Genomic DNA, 17,216 nt, shown 5'->3' with positions numbered 1-17,216 from the left:
GTGTTCGCAGCGTAAAAGGTGAACGCGTTGGACGATGAGGAAATGAAGGGTATCCTCATACCCCCTTTTTAAGGGATTTTTTTCTCTCTCTCTCTCGCTCTCCTGAGCAGAGCGAGTGGAATTTGAAACACCCTTACCCAGTCAGGTGTAGTACTTTTACGTTATGATTGCTTCTTGCCTTCAAATCCCAGGTGTTCTTCCTCCAATCACAGAGCATTCAGTCTAAAACTACGTATAGTCTGAAACTAGTATAACACTGTACGTTAACCAAAATGGAATTTAAAATATATAAAAATATAAAGCTTCATACAATCAAGTGTGCTGCTGCCGTTTGAGGCAGCTCAAGCAGATAATACAAAAACCAAATATTCAGAGTTGCCTCTTTCTTGAAATCATTATTTTAATTTTCAATGCCTCAGCTCTCCTAAGAACTTAAATGTGCAGATGGTTCTATAAATAAAATTGACACTTTCAATGTAAGATATTTCAACATGTACATGAAGACACACATAAAAATGTCTTTCCTGTTAGACTCGACTCTGAGAGCAGGAATTTTGATTACTCATCTTTGTATCTCTGTACCAAGCTCATAGATGATCAATAAGACTTCATTGGTGATTGAAGCTGCCCTCGAAATGGAGCAGGGGGTGGGGGGTGCGCCTGGATGAGTCAGTGGGTTAAGCAGCTGCCTTCAGCTCAGGTCAGGGTCCTGGCATGGGAATCCCTGCTCAGCAGGGATTGCTTCTTGCAGGCCAATCTTGCTTCTCCCTCTGCCCTTCCCCCAGCTTGTGTGGGCACCCTCTCTCTTCTCTCTCTGAAATAAATAAAATCATTTAAAAAATGGAGCATGGGAAACATTATGGTAAATATAGATGGCTCTCACAATCAGATCACAATAGAAATCTTATAGAATTTCTAATCAAGAATATAGGAAATGTTTTGATAAAGCTGACTTTTATATAATGGTTTATAATGACATGTAATTTTGTTACAATTCTGCCTACAAAAAGTGTTTAGCACAGTTCCTGCCTGGTCGCTGAGATATTAGCCTCTTGGTTTTGTTATTAGACTCTTAGGTACTGAATTGTGTTCTTCCTCAAATTCATATGTCAGAGCTCTAATCCAATATGACTGCTGTCCTTATAAGAAGAGAAGAGAGACACCAGGGATGCATGGGCACAGAGAAAAAGGCCGTGCAAGGACACAGTGAGAAGGCAGCTATCTACACGCTGAGGAGAGAGGCCTCAGGAAACCAAACCTGCTAACACGTCGCTCGTGGGTGTTCAGCCTCCAGAACTGTGAAAAAATAAATTTCAGTTGTTTAAGCCACTTGGTCTGTGCTATTTTGCTGTGACAGCCCTAGCCAACTAATATATAGAATCATGAAGGGTCTCATCATAGGTGGTAGGCAGAATGCTGAGATGGCTCCCCAAATTCCCACCCTCCAGATGCATACACAGTTTCTCCCAGTTATTCAAACTCATCTAGGTGCTACTGTGAAGGGATTTTGCAGATCTAATTAAGGTCCCAGTCAACTTCAAGAAAGGTAGATGATCCTGGGTGAGCCTGACCTAATCAGGTGAGATTTTAAAACGAACTGGGTTTTTCTTCCTCATGTGGGAGATTCACAGCATGAAAAGGATTTACCATGAAGGAGATTCTCCACTCCTGGCTCTGGAGACTGGAGCCATGTTGCAATGAAGGTGGGTGACCTCTGTTTGCTGAGAGTGGCCCACGGTTGACAGCCAACAAGGAAATGGAGACCTCCTCCTATGGCTCTAAGGAACTCAGTTTGGCCAACAACAAAGAAAGGAATCCCTGAAAAGAACTCAACCTGGGCAATACCGTCATTTCAGCCTTGGAAGCCCTGACCAGAGAACCCAGTCATGCTATGCCCAGACTTCTGAACTATACAACTGTGAACTTAAAAACGGTATTGTTTTGAGCCACCAAACTTGTGGTAATCTGTTACTCAGAAACAGAAAATGCAAAAAAGAGAGAGATGGAAAAAGAATACATCATAAATTATAAATAAGAAGTAGGGACCCAGATTTGCAGTGATCTGCAGTGCAAATGGTAAAGCAAATGAATAAAATGTTAACAACAAGCAAATTTGGGTAAGGGGTACATGAGGGATCCTAGTACTACTTTTATTTTTGTAACTTTTTCTAGGCTTGAAATTATTTCCAAATAAAGTTTCAGAATAAAAGAGGCGTGACTGTGTGAATGTTTTCAGTTGTTTTGTTGAGAGTTAATTTGTCCAAAATCTTAAATAGTTGTATTTCTGAGAATCAAAGATTGATATGGTTTGATTGAATAATAATTAAATGCTAGCAATCACTGAACTCTTATTATGTGCCAAGCACTGTTCTAGGTGTTTCAGACGTGAACTCATTTAAACATCACAACAGCCCTGTGAGGTAAGTACTCTTTTATCCCCATTTTACAGTAGAGGATACTGAGGCACAGAGAAGTTAGGAAACTTGTCCCAGGTAACACTGCCCCTATTCAGAGTATTTGACTCTTGAGTCACACGCTATGTATTGTCCCCCATCAAAGTCTACATATGTCATTTCAAATTAGTAGTTTGTTTTCACTTGAACTGTGTGTGTTAATCTGTTTTGATTCTGATTTTTTTCTTCAGATTTTGTAATATTTTGTACTTTGGCAGAAAAAGAAAAAGGAAAACAAAATAACCTTATCCAAAAATTTTAATCTCTTCTTTCCTAATTACCGTTGTGAAGATTAACTGGATTAAATGGGAGTATGAGTAAACTTTTAGCAAGCATTTTGCAAGTATAAAGTATTGTTTTTAATGTCGTTAAGAGAGTAATGTCAAGACTTAGATTGACCACGCCAGTAGTTATGAAGAGTGTTTAAGAGAGGTCAACTCTTTGGAAAATAAGACTTTAACTCTTACTTTAATAGGCCCTGTCCTTCATCATGGAAAATATTAAAGGGGCACCTGGGTGGCTCAGTTGGTTAAGTAAATGCCTTCAGCTCAGATCATGATCCCAGGGTTCTGGGATTGAGCCCCACATTGGGCTCCCTGCTCGGCGGGAAGCCTGCTTTTCCGTCTCCCTCTGCTGCTTCCCCTGCTTGTGCTCTCTCTCTCTATCTCTCTCCCTGTCAAAAAAATAAATAAAATATAAAAAAAAATTAAAATAAAATCCATATCCCACATTAAATGTAATTTATGAATCACTGAGAGTTGAATTGCTTGTAACCAGTTGATACGTCCCGTTTTGTAGATATTTAATCAAATTTACTAATTCAGTTTTGGAATTTTTTTTTAAAGATTTTATTTATTTGACAGAGAGCGAAAGAGCACAAGCAGGGGGAGCAGCAGAGGGAGAGTAGTACTAGGTAGGATCCCTCCCTGCTCTGCAGGGAGCCTGATGTGGGACTTAATCCCAGGACCCTGAGATCATGACCCGAGCCGAAGGCAGATGCTTAACTACTGAGCCACCCAGGCGCCCTCGGTTTTGAAATTTAAAAACATTTTGGAGCCAACAAATTTTTCTCCGCTCTCAAACAAATCAAGAGCCCTGGGCCTCAGCCTCTAAAATGCAGTCGCCTGGGTGGGACCAGATAGTCTCCGGCAGGAAAAAGATGGAACTTCAGGGTGGAAGGAATATTGGGAAACGTGTTTCACTAGGGGACGCTCTTTTCTCTCCATAAATATCTTCTGGTTTGGGGTGCAAACAGCTTTCAGAGTCAGATGACAAAGGGGTCCACACATTCCCCTAAATGTTGAAATAAAAAGTGGATATTTCTCTGTGGCAGAAGACCAGGGGGTACTTCCAAAAGATAAGATTAGTCACTGTACCAATCAACACAGATACATTTGTCCATATTTATACAAAGAGATTCAATTTACAGTGGCTAAACAAACCTAAAGGGCTTGTAGAGTGATCCACACTCCTACCACCTTGATGGGTGTTATACATGAGGGGCAATTTCGCTGCCTAGGAAAAATCTGAGAAGCAAGCATTTTCATAAATGTGATTAGGTTTCTTGAGGCCATGTTAGGAGAAAACATTTTTAATCTGTGGCCATTTTGCTAGATGCAGCCTTCTTTTTGTCTTAGGAGCCGTGGACATTCGTTGCAATTAATCTCTATATTGAGCTGCAAGCTTCCTGACAGGGATTTTTATACACAAGAATATGAAGGTGGATTGGAGCAGGGCTTGAAGGTCTTTTCTAGATCAAAACTTAATGAATTTTTGTCCTTTCAGTAATCATTTGAAATAAAAATATCCCACAATAAGTCATCCTTTCCCTTCTCCCTGGAGATGGAGCCTAAACGTCAGCATCTGTGTGATGGCTCAATCAAGAAGGTGCTGAAGCCTTGTCACAAGTGACCTTCTTAGTCACCGTGGCTGTGGCTCACCAGTCTGTCCCCTGAAACTCTTGAATGGTAATGTCACCATGCTTCTTCCCCAGGGAGGCTACTGCAGTCCCTCTCAGGTGGTGCCGTACACTGAATGTAAAGAAGACTCACTGTATCTTCATTTTCCCAGGAAAATGGCTCAATCTCATGTAAAATTAAAGCCAAGAATTAAAATTTCACAAGCTCCTCTTTCTCTCTTGGACTAATCCCAAGTATGTTCTTTCTGTATGGACATCTACCATCAGAGGGTTTCTACAAGAAAGAACACATGATCTTTAAAGCCCAGTATACATAGGAAGTGTTATTTGTGGGCACAGCTTTGGCAGCTGTTATGTGAAAATGGAATGGAGTCTGTCAGCCCTGATTCTGGGCAGAAGAGAGGTGCTCAACCATTTCTCAACCTGGATGCATGCAGGGCAGTCTGGTCCCAGACGAGAGCTCCCTGCCCCCAGTCGTGCCCAGCAGCTTAGGTTTTGTAGCATCTGCTCAGGAAAGTACATATAAGGACTTCAGCTTCCTCTTCTCACTGAACTGAACTTTGTACATGCCTCGCGAAAATACGTATCTTCGTACATGCCCGCACTTGCATTCTGTATAATTAGAGTCAAGTTGGGAATGACTCTTCAGTGCTGTCTTCTCCACCCCAAGAATTAACAGTTAAAATCTTAATTCTGATAGACATTCTCGGGAAACTTGAAACACGTTGACATTTATTATGTAAAATCAAGGACAGTTCCGAGGTTGCAGCTGTTTGCCCATCTGTGAATGGTCGGCCTCAATGTTTCTAACCTGGGAAATGCAAGAAGACTGTTATTTTCACTCAGTACTTTGATATTGAGTGAGCCTCCTTTTTGCAGTTGTGGAGAGAGAAAAATCTGCCTTTCCTGTTGTGCAGATGCATATTAGGAGGCAGAGGAATACAGTGTACGAAGAGCCTGAATTTGAGAGTTAGAAGTCAGTTCGAATCTTTGCGTAATCACACACAAGCCTTGTGACCTTAGGCAGGTTACTTGATATCGGTAAGCCTTAACTTTCTCCCTTGTGAAATGGAGCTGACCCTAGAATCGTGGATTACATGAGATGATCAGTAGAGCACTGAGTATAGTACCCGGTCGATGGTGGTGGGGTTGCTAGAACATTATCTGCAGCCAGGTAGGAGTGCCTTTTAGCACTCATTCCTAATAGTGAAAATCTTCTGGAAACCTTCAGAGTATTCTAAAACAAAAGACAGAACGCTCGATCAAGACCCTTAAGAAGGCAACTTTACAGAGTAGCCCATGGGATTATGTGGGGACATCATGCTGTGGGTAGAGAAGAACGGGCAGTACCACTAAAAGCTTCCACAGCTCCTGAGAGGCCCTTGAGAGAAGCAACCTTTGGGAGTGGGCTGGAGGCTGAGGTGAGTCAGCACACCCACCCAGTTCCTGAGAGAAGACTCCCTAGGGCCCTTGAGTCACTCTTCCCATAAACCAGGAGCCAGCCCCTCCCCCACCCATTTTTTCTTTCTATTTCAGAGTCAAGTTAATGCTAAGAGGTATAATGGGAATAATAAAATATAATTACCATGATGACAAATCTGCAAACGATGTTCCTTATGAAAATGAATTTTCCTTTGGATATGCCGTACTTATTCAGAAGGACCACTGAGTGGCATATCTCCAGGTGGTGCTTCTTGTAAGTCAGAGGTAGTAACTGTTGGCAGAAATGTCTTAGGAGTGATGGAGAAGAGACTCTTCACCTTTGTGGAAGATAACACTGTTGATAAGGGATTGAGCAGGGGACTCACTCCCTTCAGAACATTTCCGGGCGTGTCTCTGCGTTGACTATTTTATTTCTCTTTTATTTTTAAAGATGTATGTATTTATTTGAGAGAGCTAGAGAGAGAGAACGTGAGTGGGAGGAGGAGCAGAGGGAGAGAGAGAACCTCAAGCAGTCTCCCCACTGAGTTTGCAGAGCCAGCTCGGGTCTCCCTCCTAGGACCCTGAGATCATGACCTGAGCAGAAATCAAGAGTTGGGCGCTCAACCAACTGAGGCAGCCAGGTGGCCCGACTATTTCATTTCAAGACAACTTATCTGTCATTCCCCCGCTGCCAGCATGTTCACTCATCCATTACTGTGTGCGAGATACTCCTTAGATCCCATCAAGAATACAGAAATTCTGGTCTTTAAGCAACTTACAACATGGCAGAGAGGCTGACCGCAAGAACAATAATAAAGATAGTGATAATAACCGCACTTACCGATGACTTACTCTGTCCAGTCACTCTTTAAGCTCCTTAAAACCTCTTTTTTTTTTTTTTTTTTTTTTTAAATCCAAACAAGGCTGGGGCACCTGGGTGGCTCAGGTGGTTAAGCGTCTGCCTTTGGCTCAGGTCATGATCCCAGGGTTCTGGGATCAAGCCCCGCATCAGGGAGCCTGCTTCTCCCTCTGCCTCTCTCTCTCTCTGTCTCTTATGAATAACTAAATAAAATCTTAAAAAAAAAAAACAACAAGGCTGTGAGTAGATGTAATTATCATTTCAGTTTCAAAGATGAGAGAGCTGAGGCCTGGGGAGTTAGGCAACTCACTCAAAGATAAGCCGTGCCCGCAAACACACAGTAACACCAAGCAGAATTCCGCTCGGTGTCCTGGCAGTTTATGGGGGAGAGATGGCTTCCTGTGGAAAGGCATCAGGGCATACTGCACAGAGGAGGCAGGGAGAGAGCAAAGTCTTGAAGGGTCTAGGGGGCTGACTTGTGGCCCCTCCAAAAGACACGTCCTCCCCAAACCCTTGAATGTGACCTTATTTGGAAAAGGATTATTGCAGATATAATTAAGGAGCTGGAAATGAGATCATCCCAGATTTAGGGTGGACCCTAAATCCGATGATAGGTGTCCTTATAAAAAAGAAAGACAGAGGGAGATGTGAGAGGCACAGTCGCCTAAAGAGGAGGCTCTGTGAAGACGGAGGCAGAGACTGACAGCCCAGGAACCGCCAAGGATGTGGGCAGGCATCAAAAGCCAGGAGCGAGGCCCGGAACAGACCCTCCCTCAGAGCCTCCTGGAAGAACCAACCCTGCCAACACCCTCATTTGGGACTTGTGGCTTCCAGAACTGTGAAAATAAATTTCTCTTGTTTTAAGCCATCCCGTCTGTGGTAATTTGTTCTGGTAGCCCCAGGAATTGAGTACAAAGGGTCTGCGAAAATAGCCCAGAAACGCTGGCTGGAGCAAAGACCCTGAAAAGGAAAAACATGGAGGTTTGAGTGTGCCTATTCGGGTTGCCTGAAGCATAAGGACCCTGAAAGGGAGCTGGTTTTTTAAGATGAAGGTCATAGGATGGAGGCTTTGAATGTCAGCTTAGGAAATCTAGATTTTACTTGATGAGCAATGAAGAACTCGATGAGCATTGTATACTTAGAAAATCAAGGTGTCTCTGAGCTGGCAGGAGGTAATATGGGGCTGAATTAGGGCAAGGGTTGTGGGAATGAAGAGAAGGGACAGAGGGAAAGTATCTTGCAGGGATGCAGGGATCCAACAGACTTAGCGATCAATAGATTCTCAGTCTGACTCCTGCTAAGTAGCTTGATTCATATCTTACCTGCCATTGTTTATGCATTTTTGTCTTCTGGGATGCGTGTAACACCCACACTTTAAATGAGCTATCCCAAGTCTTTTGGCTGTCTGTCAAGTTGGATTATTAACTTGTCCTGGCTTCCTGGCAGTCAGGCTGAGGTCTACGTTGAGGACTTTCTTTTTCTGAATCTTGGGAGAACATTTCTTTTGCCTACTCTGGCCCTGTTCCTCCTCCGTGAGCTACACCTTTAGGAACTGTTTCAGTACCCTTAAGTCACCTCTTCTTGGCATCCGTTCTGCCTGAGCTGAGGGCAGGAGGCAGGGTTGCGATGCCACGGTGCTGGCCTTTCTCCAGCATTCTATTACAGATCCTGTCTCAACATTCGATGCTAAGTGTGATATAGAGGCGGAATTGATCAAGCTGTGACATCTGGAACAGATACAAATCTTAGAGCCATGTCAGAAGTTGGACACTGCCAGTGCCCTGGAGACCTTTAATGGGGTCTGAACATTCAAGCCTCATCAGCATCATATTCCTTTCATTAGTTTCCCCAAATCACACTGACTCTCTTCATCTGGCTTTAGAATATGGGGCCAGTGGGAGGGAAAGAAGAGGAACGGCGCTTACCCAGGGCTTACTCATCATGCAAGGTGCTTTGCCTGTGTTACCTCATTTCTTCTTCATATCAGACCATGACGCAGGTGCTATTATCCTTTTTTACCAATGAAGAAATTGAAGCTCAAAGCACTTAGGTCATACAGTGACTGGTGCTGCCAGGAGTCTACCTTCGGGCTTTCCCAGATACCACACTACCCCCTACATAAGAGGTTATTTTTTGTCCATGCCACTAGGATGGTAGGGTTCAGTTTGTGGCATATGTATGGGATTTGCCTGATGAGTGCTGGGCTTTGACTTCAGAACATGCTTTTGTACCATCATGTCTCCCCATGTCTCCCCTGACCTAGCACTTCCAGGACATCAGCTTCAAGAATGTTTGAGAACCTTCTAGGCTGATGAACTTGTGCTGTTTCCCAAAGGAAGAGAAGTGTGGTTTAACATCAGGTTACAGTCTGCAGTTGTCTGGTTTCATCTCTAGGTTTGACTTGTATAGGAAAGAATGGATGAAATGGGTCCTCTTATGTAGCCTTGATCTCTACATTGGTTTGGGGAAAGGACATGGCTTGGACCCAGTGCCACGGGTGGTACTGCCTATAGTACCTGTTCCCACCCTCTAGTTTCCAAACCCAGGAGGATATCCTCAGGACCCCCAAGCCCCCCACCCTAACCACCTTTATTCATGCTGCTTTTGTCCCACCTTTCTCCTGCTCAACCCCAGAAGGTACTTCTCCCTTCTCTCTGCAATTCCAATACCAAACGTTGTTCGTGGCTCAGCGCCAGATCACTGCCTCCAGCAAGCGTCTCCTGGTCTGCTTTCTGTCACTGAGTTCCTGCAGTCAGTTTGCTTCTATGGTACTCTTCCCCACCTTTCTTTCTGCTTCTGGGTCTGTGCATTATCTCTTTAATGGATTACAGCCTCTTAGAGTAGGGAGTTCGGTTTTCCTTTTGGCCTTGTGGTGCCTGGCAGAATGCTGGGCATACAAGGGGGGGGGCACATTAATTATTGATTGAGTCTGTAAATTTCAGATACATTTCTAGAACACAGATTACCTTATAAAATCTGCATTGCTTTCCTCACTGTGCATAGAATAAAGTGCAAATTCCTGAGCATGGAATTAACAACAACAACAAAGAGCAAAATATAAAACAAAACAAAACAAAACAAAATAAAATCTCTCCATCTTTAGTTTCCAAACTATACTTCCAAGCTCTGAGTAAGCACTAGGTTATCCTTGCTCTTATCATTCCCACAGCTGGGAATATCATTTCCAGATTCTCTGCCCTGGAAATTCTTCCTAGCCTTCAGATGCTGCCTTTTGTGTGGAGCCCTCCTTGATGTCCCAAGACACAGTGAAGACAGTTTTTCTTCTGCATGCCCATACCATGTCAAGTTCATCCAATTTGGCCTGTATTTCATTTAACCTTGTCCTATATTTCTTTGTTTACCTCCCTTCTGGATTGCACACTGCTTGAGGAGTGGGAAGCTGTTGACTCACTTTTGCATCCAGTTAATGCCTAACGTAGGATAAGTAGCCTTTCGTTAATGCTGGCTGTGCTTGGTGTAATTCCTGTCTGATAAGGATCAGCTTCAGCTCTAATGCTTTTCAGCAGCTTGCTTGCCTGCAGAGGAGCTAAAAGGTTAGCTAAAACCTAGCAGGGAATGTACCTGCTCCTTCTTCTTTCATACCCTCCCTAGTGGGAGAGACAGGGTTCTTAGGTCTCAGTCTCTGATGCTTTAGCTGGCCTTCCTTAGCAACCTCCCCCTACTGGGAAGGGGGAGAGACGGAAATCATCCCCAATTCAAGTGCACACATTGCATCAGAGGCAGGCCAGGGCCCCTGTGTCTTATGAGTCAGCAGGCATTAAACCAAGCTCATCTCTCCCCCTTACTTCTAAAGCCCACAAAGCAAACTCGTTATTGCCGCACAGGGGCTAATGAACATTAGGCCAAGGACAGAGCAGCCAGGACTATGGCAGGGCTGCTTTTGCTCAGGGATGGTGTAGTGAGCCATTTTCTTTCACTCTCTCATGACTTATATACTACTCACTGACAGTGAACCAGAGAAACCCACTTAACATCATTAGTCGTGTGAGCCAGATGTCAGCCACTAGATGTTTCTAACTTCCCCAGCTTGCTGAGCTCATCTGGATCTTTATGATTTGGTAAAAATTGTCTCAAATCCCCACCCCTTATGCAGTAAGTAGCCCAGATACTTTGCCAATAGCCCTGAGAATTCTTGCTGGCAGGGTGTCCAGAAGGGACCTGTGTTCCCTCTGCCATACCCTCTGCTTGCTCTGCTTTCTTGGTCTCTGTGTTCTGCCTCCTGCATGCCCTGTTCCTTTTGCAGATAGTATCTGCGTACTGGACTCCTAACAACCCCTCAGTCCCCAGAGTGCCACTCTCCACTGCTGTGTGTGCTGCAGACTTTACTGAGGATTTGAGCAATGGAGTGTGTGTGTGTGCGTGTGTGTGTGTGCATGTGTGTGTGCATGTGTGTGTGTGTGTCAGGGTTAGGGGTGCTACATGACAGAATAGAAAGGCAAAGCACTTACAACTGAATATTTAACCATCTCAGTTTTAAAAGTTCCTCAGCCATTCTATCCTCTGGGGAAACTTCTGGGGTCCCTTTCCACCACCCTCCTGCCATGTGGCTGGACCCCTTCCAATGCTCTTCTTGGACCTCTCCCTGCTTCTTCCTGTTTCATTCAGTTACAACTCCAAAAATTACTGTGCATTTCTGAAGCAAAACTGTTTAACTATTTTCCTCTTTCCAGAGGAAACCAGCCAGATTTAGCCTCCAGGGCCATCCTCATAACTAAAAGCTCCATTTAAGATGTTTCTCACAAAGACTGTTCTCTAGTTGAGGAGAAATTCTGTTATCAGCTCTGATAAAAACTTTTTTTCCCTCCCTTCATCAGTAAATAAAATGAAATTATTTATTGATCTAAATATTCTTGTGGACTTGTTTCTGTTTATACCTGGGTGCATTTATATCTTTGTGCTTCCCACACAAAATGAGAAAAAAAAAAACAGAAATAAGGTAAATGTAGGTTGTGCCTCACAGGCAAGGGATGGACAACTTATTGTTCTTCCTTCTACAACAAGACATACTGATAAATGTGGCACCTTTTTTCTGCTGGGCAAGGACATGGCTTTCGAGTCCTCTGTGGAGTTGATTCAGGCCATTGTTATGAGTCCATTAGAGTCGACATGAGGAATGAACCCAGTTTGCCACCACAGTTTCAGACATTCTGTGGAGGGAGTTTTGTGCTTCGGGTGGTTGCTTCTATTTCTGTTCATTAACAGTTGCCAGTTTGGGGAAATGGATAGAGGTTGGGGACTGTGATTTCTGTATGTCAGCATCAACTGGGATATGCTGTGGTAATGAATGACCCCCAAATCTTGGTATTTCTTGCTCATGCCACATGTTTTTCAGGGTCAGTGGAAGTTCTGCTCTGTGTCACCATTACTCAGGGAGTCAGGCTCCCAGAGCAGCTTCTATCTGGAACATTGCTCGTCTGTGGCAGAAGGAAACAGATCCTGTTGAACCATGCACTGCCTCTTAATGCTTCTACTTGTAAGTTATGCTTGTCACTTCCACGCACATTTCATTGGCCAAGGCTAATGTCAGTAAGGTGGGTGAGTATGATCTTCCCTTAGAAATGGACAGCAAAAACATTAGTTCAGTTTATATCAGATACCTCCCTTTTTTATTGTTCTTAAATGTCTGGGGAATGAAGTGAAAGAAAATGGAGACCTTTCCTACTTATCAAATTTTAATGGCTATTCTTTATTCTTCTTACTATATATGGTAGAAATCTTATTATGAGGTTTAAAGAATAGAAATACCTATTTGATGTGATTAACATCAGGACCTTTATGATTCGATACCTCTTCTTCAGCTGGGATGTAATTAGTTTTAACAGAAGGCTGCTTAATGGCCAAAATTAGGTCTATTAATGCAGACCAAGATAATAATCTTAGTGGTTAAATCTGGACTCTAATTATCCAACACAATAGTATGGTCTTTTATTTACCTTCACGCAGAATAAGGTAAATCTAACAGTATTAATCTCATGAACCATAGACCTTTCAACCTTTTAAAAATATGTTGTACTCTTACACATACTTTTAATAGGAAAATAATCTTTTCCTATTGAAATACATTAAAGCAGATATAAAAATAATTATCACATGCTGTGATAATTATTTACTTCATCCCATTAATGGAAGAGTTTCAGCGTGTGACCTACAAAGCAGAGTTGCTAAGGGATGTTTGGAAGAGCACTAGCTTAGAAAAATGTTAATAGATGTTACACCAAAAACAGTTTAGTAATTCAGGGGTTCACGGAGTTCTTGGTTAAACACAGTAAACAGGTTTTGTGATGCAAGTTATCTCAGAATCTTAATGATGCATTATTAGTACCTGAGCCATTTATCTAATAATATTCTTCAGAACACACTGAAATGCTGACTCACAGCATTCGACCAATCCCATTACCATCACTTTCCAACCTAACTGAAACTCTAATCCTCTGAGCCCTCTGTTTACTTCTAATCAATAGCCCTCTGATTTCTTTAGTTCCTTGTTCATCCATCTGACACTGAATAATTCATCATTTTAGTATTATACTTGGTCAGTTATCTTATCTCTTAGTTGTACCCAGGTGGACAAACTGGGGATGAATCCAACTTTTTGCTTCCTCCAAGCCCCGCTGGAGAAAGATACATGACCAAACAGGCCCCTAATACCTGATAATCCCCCTGTATTTCCTGTCAACTCACCTCTAACTCTCCTGCCTCCTTGTGATACTATTTCAAACTCTTCCTACTTCCTGGATTCGATAACCAGCTCTCTCCACCCCCACTGCATGCCCTACACACCTAGCTCCTCTGCAGAGTGCAGTGTGCCTGCTATTCCCAGTCTCACACCTCCTGTCACTGCCCTCATTCTAGCCTTCTTTCCCCCTTTTGGGATGGTGGAAATGTTTCTCCTCCATCCAAGGACCATCCCTCCACCTTACTTTCATTCCCACACCCTTCCACTTTTCCGAGGACCTTATGCTATCAAATATGTAGAGTCAGTCTTACTTTTCAACTGGTCTTACTCATCAACCATCGGCTTTTTACATATGCTTAAGTCTTTCCCATTATGGGAAGGAAGGAAGGAAGGAAGGAAGGAAGGAAAGAAGGAAGGAAGGAAGGGAGGGAGGGAGGGAGGGAGGGAGGGAGGAAGGAAGGAAGGAAGGAAGGAAGGAAGGAAGGGGCATTATATTCAACATCATTTTCTGTTCCAGCTAGTGCTTCCTTCCTCCTCATGGCCCCAAATCTCACTGTTTCCATTTCCTCCCCCCCTTCCCACTCTACTCAACCTGCTCCCATCTATTTTTTATAAATTTTAAATTGAGATTTAATATGGCAGTGTGTATTAATCTTATTCAGCTCAATGACATTTACATAATTATACACCCCATGTAGCTACCACCCAGATCAAGCTATAGAGCATTTCCAGGAACAGAAAGTAATAACATCCTCAATGTCTCATAACTTGATATCTTCACTTAACCATACATCCTGTTCATTCCACAGCAATATATTGAGACCTTCTTCATTTCTTTACTACTGAGGAATGCTTCATTATGTAGCTGTACCATCGTTTATCAATATTCTGCAGATGGACATTTAGATTGATACCAGTCTTTGGTACTCTAAATTGTGCTTCAATGAAGAGTTTGTGGGCATCATTTCATATTTCTGCCAGTGTAATTTTTTTTAAGATTTTATTTATTTATTTGACAGAGAGAGACACAGCAAGAGAGGGAACACAAGCAGGGGGAGCGGGAGAGGGGAGAAGCAGGCTCACTGCCGAGCAGAGAGCCCGATGCGGGGCTTGATCCCAGGACCCTGGGATCACAACCTGAGCCAAAGGCAGACGCTTAACGACTGAGCCACCCAGGCGCCCCCTGCCAGTGTATGTTTAGTTCAGATTCTTAGAAGTGGAATTACTGAGCCAAAGGTTAAATACATTTGTAATTGGGTTAGATGTCAAATTCCTCTCTGTAGAGGTTGTACCATTAGTATTCCCACCCGCACTGTGTAACGGGAAAACATCTGCTTCTCCACAGACTTGCTAACAACACAAGTTTAAAAAGTTTTGAATTTTATATGCTTATCTTTTTAGTCTCTTTTCATTTTCTTGCAGCTTGAGATATAACTGACATACAATATATAGCACACAATTTGATGAATTTTGCCATATGTACAACTATGAAACCATCCCTATAATCAAGATAATGAATGCATCCATCTCACCCCAAAGTGTCCTCATGCTCCTCTATAATCCCTGTCTTTCCCTCCCCACTCCCATCTCCAAGCACAAGAGGTCTCAGCAATTTTATTTCCTATATACGCTTTTTTGCGGTATCAGGAGCTATGCCTCCCAACATGAGGGAGTAAATGAAAACTGAAGGAAAGAGCCTAGTAAACCCAGGAGCCAGAACATGTAATCCTCAGGGCGAGAGGGAGGGGAAAGCCTGGTCTGTGGCCTGCTGCAATCTAGGCTGGGGCACCAGCGTGGAGGGCAAGCAGTTTGGATTGGCAGCAGATCAGAAGACTCCAGGGGAGATGAAGATGAAATCAATCCAGAACCTGATGTATCAAACATGTGGAGTGAAGATTCAGACACTTACAGAGAATTTGTGGCTGAAAATCAAACAAATTGAGCAGAGAAAGATAATAAGGAAAGAAAGGAAAAGTTATGATATGCCAAATGACCCAACTATGTAAATACTGAAGTTGATTTAACCAAAATTATGATATGAGTTTCTGGGGGGCGTGGCAGAATGGGAGGGGCAGGGCATGCGGTAGGCGTGAAAGAAAGCTAAACTCTTACTTCCCGCAGGGCAAGGTGAAGGAGCATTCTTACAATCGAAAGATCAAGAAAGATCAAAAGAAGCATGTTTTTGGGGCACCTAGGTGGTTCAGTAGGTTAAGCATGCGACTCTTGATCTCAGCTCAGGTCTTGATCTCAGGGTCCTGCGTTCAGGCCCCGCGTTGGGCTCCACGCTGGGCATGGAGCCTACTTAAAAACAACAACAACAACAAAGAAGAGGCATGTTCTTGGTAATTCCTACACTGTCTTCCAGCTTGGCTTGAGTGACAACTCCACATGTCCCTTTCCCTGACTGCCCTTGGTGGCTCTCCTTCAAGGCAATCTTGTGCATCCCTCTATTAGGGCACTATCATAATTTTTTATTTCCTTTTCTGTATTCCCATGAGATTGAGCATCTTGGGGGAAGGACAGTATTTTATAACCCCTTGGTCTGACACACAGGAAGTGCTGAATTTGTGAACAATACTACAGAACATTGCGAAAGCAAAACTTACCAAGTCTTGGTAAAATTAAGAGGAATTTAAAGAGTCTGTTAAGAACCACAGTATATTAAAATTAAAATCAAATCATAATGATTTTAAGGCATTGACTCATTTTACTCCCAGAAGTCTCAAAACATTACATTTTCCAAGGTAATGAACATGCATATATCCCTACTTAACTCTTCAGGCTACTGTGAATTTTTCTTAATGAGATTCAGTGCTTGGGGCCCTTCCATGGGAATGTTTATTTAACTTTTCTCATGCATTAATGGGAAGATTTTTTATATTCAAATTTCTATTACCTCCTGCTGGGATAATTTCATAAGCCCTAGTTATCTCATTAGGAATAAGAAACCACTATTTCCAGGAAACATGATGGGATATTAAATTGTGGTTAACAGTACAGGTGTGTGTTACTTTTCAAACTCAATATCAAACAAGTTGATTGATAAAATATATTCATTTTGCTGGAGGTAGAGAGCAGGTAGAAAAAGGAAGTTAGACAGTGATTAATAAAAATAATTTTCTTTTTGCAGAACAATTTCCTTTACATTACAAACTCCCTGAATGCATTTAAAATACAATCCAATTTGCCACAATTTGACTTACATACAGATATTTTTCTAGGAGAACATCTATAACCTAAACACGTCAATCTGTTTTCCTAAAACTATAATATTTTGAGCTATATGCTCCAAATGACAAAGGGGTGGAGAAGGCACTTTGACCATTACACTCAATGACCCAATGGCAAAATTTTTCATTGCCTATCTTCCAGGTTCTGTGCTTTGCTTCATGCCCACAGGAGGAATGCTTCCACCAGCAGACACAATCCCGAATGGATTGGAAGGTGAGGTTTCCACATGCCAATGAGTGAAAAGACCAAAAAAAGAGCTTCCAGCTGTCAGGTCCTGCTGAGCTGCAGAGAGCCAGCTTGCCTGGGGCCACATCCTTCCTGGGTTAGCCAGTGACGGAGCTTTGCTGCAATTCTTCCTCCAGAGCTCTCCAGCAGGCTTGCTGAGGCTCTGCCAGCTTTGCTCTGCAGTATGAGTCTTCTGCTCAGTTCTGCTTCTGCTCTCTCTCTCTCTCTCTTTTCTAAATTTTATTTGTCAGAGAGAGAGAGAGGTTGCTCTGCAGTGTGAGTCTTCTGCTCAGTTCTGCTTCTGCTCTCTCTCTCTCTTTTCTAGATTTTATTTGTCAGAGAGAGAGAGAGGCACAAGCAGGGGAGGGCAGGCCAAGGGAGAAGCAGGCTTCCCGCCAAGGAGGGAGCCCG

The sequence above is a fragment of the Zalophus californianus genome, chromosome 6, assembly GCF_009762305.2.
Source record: "Zalophus californianus isolate mZalCal1 chromosome 6, mZalCal1.pri.v2, whole genome shotgun sequence".
NCBI lineage: Eukaryota > Metazoa > Chordata > Mammalia > Carnivora > Otariidae > Zalophus > Zalophus californianus.
This window is presented reverse-complemented; position numbering follows the sequence as displayed.